The sequence below is a fragment of the Maniola hyperantus genome, chromosome 9 (genome assembly GCF_902806685.2).
Source record: "Maniola hyperantus chromosome 9, iAphHyp1.2, whole genome shotgun sequence".
NCBI classification, from domain to species: domain Eukaryota; kingdom Metazoa; phylum Arthropoda; class Insecta; order Lepidoptera; family Nymphalidae; genus Maniola; species Maniola hyperantus.
The window spans coordinates 1,517,498-1,530,967 of record NC_048544.1 but is presented as its reverse complement, the minus strand read 5'-3'; the positions used below and the strand labels follow the sequence as shown (position 1 = coordinate 1,530,967).

At 35.6% G+C, this 13,470-nt stretch overlaps 1 protein-coding gene across 1 annotated transcript in view; it reads left to right on the top strand.

Moving 5' to 3' along the window:
• The first annotated feature begins 1,356 nt into the window (after window positions 1-1,356).
• LOC117985391 (organic cation transporter protein-like) overlaps window positions 1,357-13,470 on the top strand; it is a 45,446-nt gene continuing 33,332 nt past the window's right edge. Inside the window, exon 1 of the mRNA XM_034972091.2 lies at window positions 1,357-1,590. The gene's annotated coding sequence lies outside the window, so the exon portion shown is untranslated. The remainder of the gene's footprint in view (window positions 1,591-13,470) is intronic.

Here is a 13,470-nt window from a genome sequence, read left to right as displayed (position 1 = left end):
CGTTTGCCCTCCGTGCCCAAAAGAGCCAAAGTGCCAAGCTCCTCTTTAGGGCTCCGTACCCTGTGTAGTCTATCTATCCACCCCAGTCTAAAAAACCGGCCAAGTGCGAGTCATTCTCGCGCAATGAGGGTTCCGTACTACAGTCGTATTTTTTCGACATTTTTCACGATAATTCAAAAACTATGATGCATAAAAATAAATAAAAATCTGTTTTAGAATGTACAGGTGAAGACCTTTCATATTAAGATACCCCACTTGATATAATCACTCACTTCGAAAGTTGAAAATACTAATTATTAGTTCATGACCACAATTTTTTTTTGTGTGATCTAACTCCTAAATTCACGGTTTTCAGATTTTTCCCCAAATGTCCTCTATAAGATGTACCTACCTGCCAAATTTCATGATTCTAGGTCAACGGGAAGTACCCTGTAGGTTTCTTGACAGACAGACAGACAGGCAGACAACAAAGTGATCCTATAAGGGTTCCGTTTTTCCTTTTGAGGTTCGGAACCCTAAAAACGAGGGCTCTATATAAAATGGGCTGTCAGTAGTACAAGTTTACTTACTTATTTACTTTTAGATAAACAGAAAACGGTTTGCGCGTTATGTAACAGCGTGGATGCAAGACAGAACAGACTTTGAGATAACCTTGTATCTTGGCTTGGGCCATTGACTTCAACTCAGCGGTTGTCAAAGACTGTACGACGTCATGACGAATATTATAAGCATAATATTTGAATTAGAATAGAGAATCGAGATTGAAGTATCGACAATGGTACAAAACAAAAGCATTCATTGTATAGATTCTGAAAATATGCACAAAAATATAAATAACTAGATGATATCTGTGAATTTAGGGTTTTGAAAGTCAACATCAATTTAATCAAAAAAATTACTTTCATGGAGGGAAATTTTAGATCTTAAGTAAGTAGGTACTTATACCTATTAATTGAATTATTTAATTTAATAATTATATTTATTTAAACTGGAAGATAATAGGTATTATTTTAGTTTTTATTATGAGAATATCATTTGTCAAAATCTCATTTATGTAGCTACAGTTTAAAAGTTGACAGCACTTTTACATCATGCGATATTCAAGATGGTATAAGTCCCGCAAATTGCTAATGCGCGTGGCCGCCATTTTAGTGACGTCAGCACTAGACTGAAGTTTCGAGCTGATGATATATTTTTACTTAAATATACGTCAAATGACGACATTTCGATGTTAATGAAACATGGTTCCAGCGCAATAGCAATTTGCGGGACTTATAGTATAAAACAAATTTGAGGAAAAATGTTGTTATAGGTACAAATCGCGCAGACCGTGCTATACCGGTATAATTTCAATGATACAACAACAACTATGCGATTATTTAAAAGGAGTTTGTTTAACTCGAGTTCAGTTCTGCAGTAGGCGCGGTCGTTACCGCGTTTTCTAAAAAAAAAAAAAACAAGTAAATTTTACGCGCCAATAGTTACTTGTGTTTGTGATTAAATTTTGAATCTCGAATTGGGTCCTGTGTTGTGCTTTTTTATTTGGAGTGTATCGTTCAAAAACTTTGAAAAGCATTTGAAAAGCGAGCGGTAAGTTTACTATTTTTTTTATAAAGTTTTGGTTTTCAGGTTTCTAGGGTTCTTTTGTTAGGGTTCCGTAGTAAACAAGGAAGCCTTATAGTTTCACCATGTCCGTCCGTCTGTCCTCGGTTAATCTCAGAGATTATTAGTGCTAGAAATCTATAATTTGCCATGGGTATAATTAATATTAATTTAATCACGCCGACAAAGTGGTGAAATAAAATTGTGATAAATATTTTTTTTTGGTCTTTTAAAAATACTGTGGGTGTGGGAACATCATTTTTCGATTTCTAGATCCGTTTGTAAATAATATGTTTTAAAGTGTCCCCCTTAATCTGTGTAAAGCCAGAAGAAGAACAAAAAAAAAAAAAAAAGTGCCCCCCCCCTCTATCAGCCAAATGGTAGTATATAGGAACATCAGTAGTATATATAAGCAATTTTAAAGGAAAACTATCATGGCTAAGTAGGGTTCACAGGTTAAGGAGTTATAAGTATATCTGTTTTTCGAGGATTGTGACTACGGAACCCTACACTGCGCGTGGCCCGCCACGCACTTGGCCGATTTTTTACGAGTATATATAGATATTATTATTATTTGTAACAAGTTCAAAGTGTACGTCTATGTGTTCAAATTCACGGCGAGCGAGTTAAATCATAAGTTTACTTAAACAACAGGAAATGCAATGCAAAAACACTTAGCTTCCGGGGTCATTTGCATAAAAGCTTATGTACATTATAATATTATAAATTATCTAGCGGCTCTGGATGCTGTTGATCGTCGAGCTAGGAGACTCATAGGCGAAGACTCCCCTTTACTGGCGAAACTACAAAGTCTCGATCACCGCCGCAAGGTCGCCGGCTTATCAGTGTTTTATAGGATATATTTCGGAGAGTGTACTCAGGAACTTTTCGATCTTGTCCCCCCTTCACCATTTTACCACCGAACCGCAAGACGTCGGGCGAAGTTTCCATCCTTATGTCGTCGACATCCCATCTACACGCACGAAACGTTTTGCGTCATCATTCCTCATACGTATGGCTAAGGTTTGGAATACTCTTCCGCGATATGTGTTTCTTACCAATTACAAACCGGGTATCTTTAAACCAAGAGTGAATAGGAATCTTCTAGGTAAACGCGTCCTATCTTAGGCCACATCATCACTTCCCATCAGGTGTGATTGTGGTCAAGCGTATACCTATAATGAATTAAAAAAAATCTATTTATCTAATTGTAACTGTTTGTCTCTACAAAATAAATAAAATTAAAATTAAAATTAAACTTAAGTATGTGCGACTTTTTTGTGTACATTTTTTCGTCACTTGTTTTTCGTTTCACACACCTTTGAGAACATTATCGAGAACTCTCAGGCATGCAGGTTTCCTCACGATGTTTTCCTTCACCGTTAAAGCAAGTGATATTTAATTACTTAAAAACGCACATAACTCCGAAAAGTTAGAGGTGCGTGCCCGGGATCGAACCCCCGACCTCCGATTAGAAGGCGGACGTCCAGACCACTAGGTTAGCTTGTCATCTGGTCGCTAGTACAAAATAAAAATAATAATCATCATCTTCAGCCTATAAGTGTCCGGACGTAGACCTTTCCGAAGGCGCACCAACGCAGTCCTTATGCCTTTCTCTACCACCCACTTCCCGCTACCTTGTTAAGGTCGTGGGTCCAGCAGGCTGGAGGTCGTCCCACGCTGCGCTTACCGGTATGCGGTCTCCACTCTAGCGGCCATCGGTTCTGCGACCGACATAATTATATGCAATTATGCATGCATAATATAGCCCACGTGGCACGTATAATAAAACGTGAAAAAATGCATATTTTAATCTTTACTTGCTTAATAACATAATTATCTATACTTAATATTATAAATGCAAAAGTGTGTCTGTCTGTCTGCTAGCTTTTCACCGCCCATCTGTTTGATTTTGATGTTTTGTGCAGAGATAGTTTGCATTCCGAGGAAAAGCCTTCCCCCTACTTCTACTTTATATTTTTTTATTTTTTAAATATTACAATAAAACTTAAAGCTAGCCTTATCTAATTACTATATAAATCATGACCGCGTGGAATGGTGCCAAGAATACTGGCTGCATTTCCGCGCTGGACAGCCAGGCTGATCCGTTGCGCAAAAAATGAGCCAGCCCTTCTGTCACCAGATGAGGCTATTAATCGCGGTGAAATGTCTCGTAAAAAATTTTTAGCACTAAGACTCCATGGCCCCAGGGTCTCCACGGCAAACGGCACAAAAATGTAACTCTCTCTATAAGAGAGGCATACTTGCGCCGCTTGCCGTTTTCAGCTGTTTCTGCTGCGGCTCCCGGTCTTGATGCTGTCTTCCTGATATGACACGGGGCCAATTTATTTTATCCCGACAAATCATAGAGTTCCCACGGGTTTTTCAAAAACATATTTTATGAGCAACCGCCGAATTTCTTGCTGGTTCTTCTCAGTAGGAAAGGCATTCAAAACCAGTGGTAGATGCGTCTGACGATTCAAAAATACTTGTAAAAGTTTAATTGATTTTTTTTTATTTTTTTTTTATTTTTTTATTTAATTCAGAGATAGATTGCATCCTGGAAACAAATAAAAGCTACTTTTAACCCGGAAATCAAAAAGTTCTCACGTGATTTAAAAAAATCGAAACTTACGCGGGCGTAGTCGCGGGCATGATCTAGAAATATTATAAACTAGCTTATGCTCGCGACTTCGTCCGCGTGGACTACATGAATTTCAAACCCCCATTTAACCCACTTAGGGGTGGAATTTCAAAAAATCCTTTCTTAGTGGATCTACTCTTTACAAAGAACGCACCCTCCGAATTTCATATCTCTAGGGCCAGCGCTTAGGCCGTGTGATATGTAAATTAAAAGTCAGGACTTTGAATTGTATATACCTATTATAATTTAGATTGGAAAAAGTTTCTGTCGGTCAATCTATCAGTCTGTCTGTTAGTGTGTCCCACACGGCCCATTTCATTTGTCACCGCACGACACGACAAACGTCAAAAACGCGCTTTTGACGCTAGTATTTTAAAGATAATTATTTGTCTACGTATTTGTTCGCATATAATTAATATCTTACGTGTCTTACCAATAATTTTAATTAATTTAGTTTTGGGCAAACTACTAAAATGCAATATGAGGTGCAACAGCAATTGGTCGACAATTGTTGACTACTTTTTATTTTGGACTCTTTACATGGGTACGCCACATATTATTTCAAGGCCGATATGGAACACAAAGAACCGGTCAAGTGCGATTCGGACTCGCACACGAAGGATTCCATACCATTGTACAAAATATCACACTATATATACTTTAAAGTTTTTTAAACTTGTATGACGGCCATTTTGAAATTCTTATTATTTGTTGTTATAGCGGCAATACACACTGAAAGTTTTAATTTCTCTACCTATTACGGTTTTTGAGATACAGCCCGATGACAAACAGACGGACGGACAGCGGATGCTAATAGTAATTAGGCTAGTAAACTACTCGGTGTGACAGTCCCGTTGGCACCCTCGGAGTACGGAACCCTAGAAATATTACGAAAATGCTATCGAAATGATAGGCGGCTATCACAAAAGTTACAATATTTTATTATTTTGTACGTCTACCACATTAAGATAATTTAAAAAAAAGCGAATGACTTTTACTGCATAATTGCACTTGGTTTTTTCAAGTGAATACATTTTATTTATGTAAGTAGGTAGGTATATGTAACATCAATAAATTTTATTTACTTAATTCTTGTTGTGTAACAAGTACAAGGTAGGTACCTACTGTTTATACTACCCGATCATTTGCCTTTTAATATACTTAGTATAGGTATGTTTGAAATTAAAGACCTGGAGAGTGACAAAGGCTTCTTTTTATTCCGGAAAATCCACCGGAAAAGTTTCCACGGGATTTTAGAAAACCTAAATCCACGCGGACGAAACCATCAGCTTTATTTTATTTTATTCAGGTACAAGTTAGTTCTTGACTGCAATCTCACCTGATAGTAAGTGATGATGCCGTCTAAGATCGAAGCGGGCTAACCTGGAAGGGGTATGGCAGTTTATATTAAATGTATACCCCTTTGGTTTCTTCATGGCATCGTACCGAAAATCGCTAAATCGCTAGGCGGCACGGCCTTGCCGGTAGGGTGGCAGCTAGCCACTGTTGAAGTCTCTCACCAGTGACCAGACCAGACCAGAAATTTAGAAATCATAAAATTCCAAACCCCTGCCGGGAATCGAACCCGGGACCTCCTACTAATAAGACCACAGCGATAAATCTCTACACATGAGCATGTAGCGTGCTAAATAGTTGTTATTAATTAGATGCCTACGGAAAATTATTCGTTAATGAATCCAAATAATAGAGTAATTAGTAAATGCGATTTTTAAACATAAAGACGCCTTATATTGAGTCGAGAACATAAGCTAGTTATAATATTTACCTACAAGTAATTTAAGTTGCAATTGCCCTTCTTTCAATTATTATAAGATCTCCCTTCTTTCAATTATATAAGTAAGGCACCTACGCCTACGGGTCGTCTGGAAGAGATCACTTTTGTGATCAGTGGCGTAGCTAGGTACCCAGGGGCCCTGGGGCAAATAAAAAATGGGGCTCCACTGCTATCTAAACTGGTTAGGTTTTATCAAGTAAAAATATTAAATATACAAATACATTCACAGAAAGAATTTAGGGGGATTCCCTAGTAACTTGCGAATTATAATATTTATTTTGAAAATGGGAGAAATTTTTAAAAATTTAGTTCGATCGAGAATTTCTGGTAAGGATTCGAGGGCCCCCTGAGCTTTAGGGCCCCGGGGCACTGCCCCGCCTAGCCCCTAGGTTTGCAATAGGGTCGTTGTTCATACATATTACATTCTCACTGCTTTTACAGGGGAGGCCTTCCAACATCAATGGCTCTTATTCTACAAATTAATACGTGCAACAGATTAAGTAAATAAATGAAGAATTAATAGATTTTTTAAATTTTTATGAAAAAACATGATTTATTATTGACACTCAATTATTATTTTTTTGTACTTAGTCTGCGTAAAACTTCGTGTTCACTTACCAACGGGGTCAAAGTCGGTAAATCGAGAAAAGTGACTGGAAGCTATTTTGGATCCTATCTCCAGTACATAGGTACTAGTATCGATTGATTTGCTCCGATCCTAGGATGATAATTTTAAAACTAGGTTAGCACTAGAAATAGGGTTGTCACCTTTAAGTTTTATTTGTTTTAATTTTTGATTCAATTTTAGTTGTAAAGAATGTAGAGGTATGAGATGTAGAGGTATTTTACATTTTTGTATGAAAAATAACAATAATTTGATAAAATATGAAAAGTGCTCTAATCCATCTAATAGTTATAAATGCAAAAAAGTGTCCGTCTGTCTGTCTGCTAGCTTTTCATGTCCCATTTGTTTAATCACTATCTCTGTACCAAATAGATGAGCCTTGCTATTTCTATCACATGGATTTAGGATTTTTAAGATCCCTGTGAAAACTCTTTGATTTTTCGGGATGAAATATCCTATAGGCTGTAGGCTACTTTTCGTCCCGGAAAATCAAGAGAAAGATAGCTTTCATCAAGAAGACGAGCTAATAGGCTACTTTTATCCTCGAAAATCAAAGAGTTCCCACGGGATTACAAAAAACTAAATCCACGCGGATGAAGTCGAAGGTATCGTCTAGTTTTTAGGGTTCTGTAGCCGAATGGCAAAAAACGGAACCCTTATAGATTCGTCATGTCTGTCTGTGCGTCTGTCCGTCCGTATGTCACAGCCACTTTTTCCCGAAACTACTAGAGCTATACTGTTGAAACTTGGTAAGTAGATGTATTCTGTGAACCGCATTAAGATTTTTACACAAAAATAGAAAAAAAAACAATAAATTTTGGGGTTCCCCATACTTAGAACTGAAACTCAAACATTTTTTTTTTTCTTCATCAAACCCATACGTGTGGGGTATCTATCTATGGATAGGTCTTCAAAAATGATATTAAGGTTTCTAATATCATTTTTTTCTAAACTGAATAGTTTGCGCGAGAGACACTTCCAAAGTGGTAAAATGTCTCCCCCCCCCCCTGTAACTTGTAAAATAAGAGAATGATAAAACTAAAAAAAATATTTTACCATTCCTACCATGCAAACTTTCACCGAAAATTGGTTTGAACGAGAACTAGTAAGCAGTATTTATTTATCGTGCAAAACGTCGATAAAATACTATTGTACTACGGAACCCTCAGTGCGCGAGTCTGATTCGCACTTGGCCGGTTTTTTAGTAAAAGGCTTTGACTCCTATGGTATATACCTACTTACTAGTAGTTGGTACGAGTGTATAATGGAATGATACTTTTTGAAAAGTTATGCTTTGTATGAAATGTAAGTGACAACCCTTACTAAGAATGCAAGGACCTCGTGCGAAAATATGATTCATTGACTGAATAGTTAGGTGTTTTAGTCATTATATTAAACTGAATCAATGAGTTATTTTTTGTAGCTTCTTAATTTATTGGAATTATTGTCAATTATAAACATAGAACTGCACAAAATTAATTGGGAAAACTTGGTCATTTGTCTTTCTATTAAATTAGTTTTGCCGGTTATTGAAGAATTCATTCAGTTCACAGTCTACACTTGACATAAATGAGCGTATAGCTTGATACTCCAGAAAATTCCGAATATTTACAGAGTTCTTTCAGTTCAGAGTTCAGAGGCATTTCAGAACCGACTTATTTATCACTTAAATATTTTCTAAATTGGTACGTACTATGTATTGGACTGTTCGTTCATTTAAATTGAATTAATTTAATTTGGCCTGAACTTTTATTTACCTACTTAGTAGTGAATCAGTAAATCATATTATTATAGAGACTACGTGTTTCAGAATTTGAAATTTTCTGTAAAATCAAAGTGTGATCCATCATTATTGTAACTTTTTATAAACTTACGGGGAAAATTAAGGTGACATAAATACTTTAGTTTTTATACTTACGGGGAAAAATAAGGTGACATATACTTCAGTTTCTATCGTAGTGTGTTCCTGTGGTGCTATTGATGACCTCAAGTAGGTAAGTTTTAATTTATGTATCCCTTTTTAGGGTTCCGTACCACAAAAGGAAAAACGGAACCCTTATAGGGTCACTTTGTTGTCTGTCTGTCTGTCTGTCGGTCTGTCAAGAAACCTACAGGGTACTTCGTTGAAAGAAAGAAAAGACGTTTATTTATACAAATTGTGCCACACATCACAACTTAAAGCTAAGAGCTGGTTATTCCGGCGCTTCTTCCACCTGAGAACAAGCAAAAGAAGCGCCGGAACAAACTGTCATATTGTGTGGCACAACCCGAAAAAAGGGTCGTTGACCTAGAATCATGAAATTTGGCAGGTAGGTAGGTCTTATAGCTGACATTAGAGGAGAAATTTCAGATTTTTCCTCTAATGTCAGCTATAAAACATAAATAAATTAGTTGATCATTTATACCCCATGTCCTGGACATAATAACATCATAATAAATTTCATATAATTCACACAATTCCTAATCCTTGAGCCGTATTCGATGTAGAGAGACCATATTTCGATACATAAGTAGAGATAGTCCGTTCTCAGCGCATCTATTCGTAATTTTATTACCTAACTAAGTAAATACACGCTTTAAAGTTTTGATTGGATTACAAAACCATTAGCTTTTGCCCGCGTCTTCGTCCGCGTCCCGCGGGAACTGTCTTCTTACGTGGATTTTCTATATTTTTCTATTATCTTGGTCCAACTTTTTGTTTTAACCTTATTCTGACAATAATGAACACAACAAAAAAAGAAAAATCCAATTTGGTGCAGTCGTTCGGAAGTTATGCGCGTAGGTACATAAATTTCAGCGATTCAGTTTTATTTATATAGCTTTTCACCACAGAAAGAATACGGTATTTGACAACTAGTCAAATCAGTAACTTTTATCTTCTATGAAATACTGGAATGTGATGTCACATCATTATGACGTACTTTTTTAGTTTCATGGATTTTACGTATATCAGAAAACGCTCTCTTTAATAATCACTGAGAAATAATTTATTTTTGACTACCCGGCTTCGCTCGGGTGGAATTTCGTAAATCGAGGAAGGGGGTTGAATTTCCAAAAATCGTATATCTTCATTTGTGACCGAAAACCCAAATACCTACCTATTTTCATGAAAATAACTTGAAAAATGACGCACTTTCATACAAACTTTCATCCCCCTATTTTAACCAACTTAGGGGTGGAAATTCAAAAAATTCTTTCTTAGTGGATACCTACTCTTTACAAAGAACACACCCTCAAAATTTCATGCCTCTAGGACCAGCGGTTTAGGCTGTGCGTTGATATATAAGTCAGTCAGTTAGTCAGGACTTTGAATTTTATATATATAGACTAGCTTATGCTCGCGACTTCGTCCGCGTGGACTACACGAATTTCAAACCCCTATTTCACCCCCTTAGGGATTGAATCGTCAAAAATGCTTTCTTAGCGGATGTCTACGTCATAATAGCTATCTACATGCCAAATATCAGCCCGATCCGTCCAGTAGTTTGAGCTGTGCGTTGATAGATCAGTCAGTCAGTCAGTCAGCCAGTCAGTCAGTCAGTCAGTCAGTCAGTCAGTCAGTCAGTCAGTCAGTCACCTTTTCCTTTTATATATTTAGATATAGATAGATGTAGTCAAATACCCAATATCTCGAAAGTGTATCTGCTGTACTATCTACATATTAAGTAAGTAAATGAATGCAATCGGTAATCCTTGAACATTGTCAGATGTAGCGTGGCCATACCTATTTAGTTAAATACCTATATGGTGGCTTTGATTGACAAACAGATTACATTATATCGCAGTGTAATTTATTCAAACATTTTAATTAAATAGTTTACGTAACATTTTACAATCTACCCCAGTTTTCTTTGTTCAAAAAATAACCAGCAGGGCGATTGTCTAAAACCTGCATCAATCATTATTACAATCTCAATTGTTCTGATTGGCTGAATTTGTGCGATTCTTCTTGCAACAATGCATTGTGGCCAATAGTGAGCGAGCATTAACCAATCAGAGATGATTGCGATTGTGACATTGTAGCTGTCAAACAACCGCGGTAGGGCCACTGAACTGCTGTAGAATGACAGCTACATTGTGACGATCACAATCACCTCTGATTGTTTGACTCATTCTTACATTTAGCTGAAAAAGATATGGTCAAGCGAACAAAATTTTTCACGGTTTTCGAACCAAATAAACTAGCGCCACCTCTTAGATACTAATGAACGACCCGTTTGAAATCCAGACGTCACTGAGGTTCCATTGGTGCTAAAGCACCACTGAGTCGGTGCCATTTTGTTTGTTCAATAGCCCTGTCCATACGAAGTAATATAATATAAGTCAATGCTAATACCATAAATTCAGTCAATCACAAAAATTGAGATTGTAGCAATGATATTTTTTACAAATTAGTAAGTATTTTATACATTTTTTGACTCATTTATTTTATATACAAAACGAAATAACCGCATTTCACAAAATAATTGTCATAAATTACATATCACTTTTATATTTTTATATTATTATATTATTGTAAAGCTTGTTTAAATTATTAAACGTACTGTTATAAATTTATAATTAATTTCTATTTAAGTAATCTGTAAAAAATTGTAATCCTATTTGGCCTTATTTTCAGTCTGTTATTATGTAAAATTATATTGTATATATCGCTGTTGATAGCAAAAAACGAATAAAAAAAAAAAGAATAGTTAAAAAATTAAACAAAAAATAATCTAACATTATAAAGGGACTAATCCAAAAAAATTGTAAAATATAGTCATAGTAGTATGCGCTTGCTGAAGCGCACTGGCATCCTAATTAAGAACTTATGTTGTGTTTGCTTTAATTAACTTTAACATATAAATCATTGTGTAACATGATACCAAGATAATATAAGTACCTACAGTTCGAAAAATATTGTGTATGTACTAATCTGCCACCGCGACTTTGTCCGCATGAATTTTTTAATTCACTAGGCAAACATTTTACCACGATCACAAATACAAATACAAATACAAATTATTTTTTTGCTGATTGTAGGTTACATTTATAAGTTGTCAATTACAATTTTTGTTTCGAGCTACAATCTACCATACTATGGTGTGCAAATTTGAATACGTACACAAATATAATTATTAATAGGAATCCTTACTATTACTGCAACACAACAATTATTTATTAATACAATAGCTCAAATAACTCATTATTAACATATTATTCATTATAATTAATCAATTCTTATTATTTTGCATTTAAAAAAAATATGATAGGAAGTGATGATGGGGCCTAACATGGGACGAGTTTGCCTAGAAGTACCTACCTACTACCTACGCACTTTTTTTAAGACAGCCCGAAATTATAGGAAACTAGCTTATGCTCGCGACTTCGTCTGCGTGGACTACACAAATTTCAAACCTCTATTTCACCCCCTTATGGGTTGGATTTTCAAAAATCCTTTCTTAGCGGATGCCTACGTCATAATAGCTATCTACATTCTACATGCCCAATTTCGGCCCGATCCGTCCAGTAGTTTGAGCTGTGCGTTGATAGATCAGTTAGTCAGTCAGTCAGTCACCTTTTCCTTTTATATATTATTTAGATATTGATCTCGGAAGAATATTCCAAACCCTAGTCAGGCGTATAAGGAATGGATGACGCAATGCATCTAGTATGTTTGTCAAAAATCCCGGAGTAAATCTATGATTTTCAGGGGTGAAAATATGTCTACTGTCTATGTCCGTCTTCAGGATACAAGCTTTCTTTGAGCCAAATTTCATCAAGATTTCAACGGTTGACTTTTCATAGACATCAAACAGACAGACAGACAGATAGACACATTTTTGCATATTTTTTTTTAAAAAGAATATTAGCCATGACTAATATTCCCTAATAATATTAGTGTTAATGTATGGATTTGTATGTTGTATGGATGATAATATTAGTGTTAATGTATGGATTTGTATGGATCTTACGAACTAGTCTTAGATCTTACCTCTTATAAACTTTATTTCGAGAACTTTAGAACTTGAGCGAACTATGATAAACCTAAGCAACGTTCACCGTACTGCGAAGGCTAGATGACTATCTCCCTTCCTTATCTAAGCCTGTGAACAGTACTACCATAGTATAAGGAATATAAAAGCCATTTGTGGGTATGGGTATAACCTTTTATAACAAAATTCCGCAGTCTGTTATGGACTTGCCTTTACACAAGTTTAAAAAATCTACTAAATAAAATAAATAAATAAATAATCTTTTATTTCAGACCAGTTCTAGTCCATATTTAAATTTACAACTATATATTTACTAAAGTTAGTGTGTTAGTAACAATATTTCCTTATACTAAAAGTATGCTCCAGAAAAAAGCATATTACAACAATTGAATATTATCTAAATGATAAAAGAGCGTGCGTTCCACATGCAGCTCGCTCCAGCAAAACGCAGGACTGCAAATGGTTTCATATACATGGCATAATATTGTATATCAAATCTTTGAATTTTTTTTACAAAAAAAATAAAAACCGACTTCGATACACAAACACTAAAAATTGAAAAATAATTTAATTTATTACCGAATATATTATGTATACAAGAGTTAATATAGTTCCATAATAATACTTTTTGGTGCCGGTGCCAATTAGCTTTAGCTGTGCGAATCGTCTAGACTTCATATTTTTATGAGACTCCACAATGGCACCTCATTGGCACCGACCCCAAAAAATATTATTATGGAACTATATTAACTCTTGTATACATAATATATTCGGTAATAAATTAAATTATTTTTCAATTTTTAGTGTTTGTGTATCGAAGTCGGTTTTT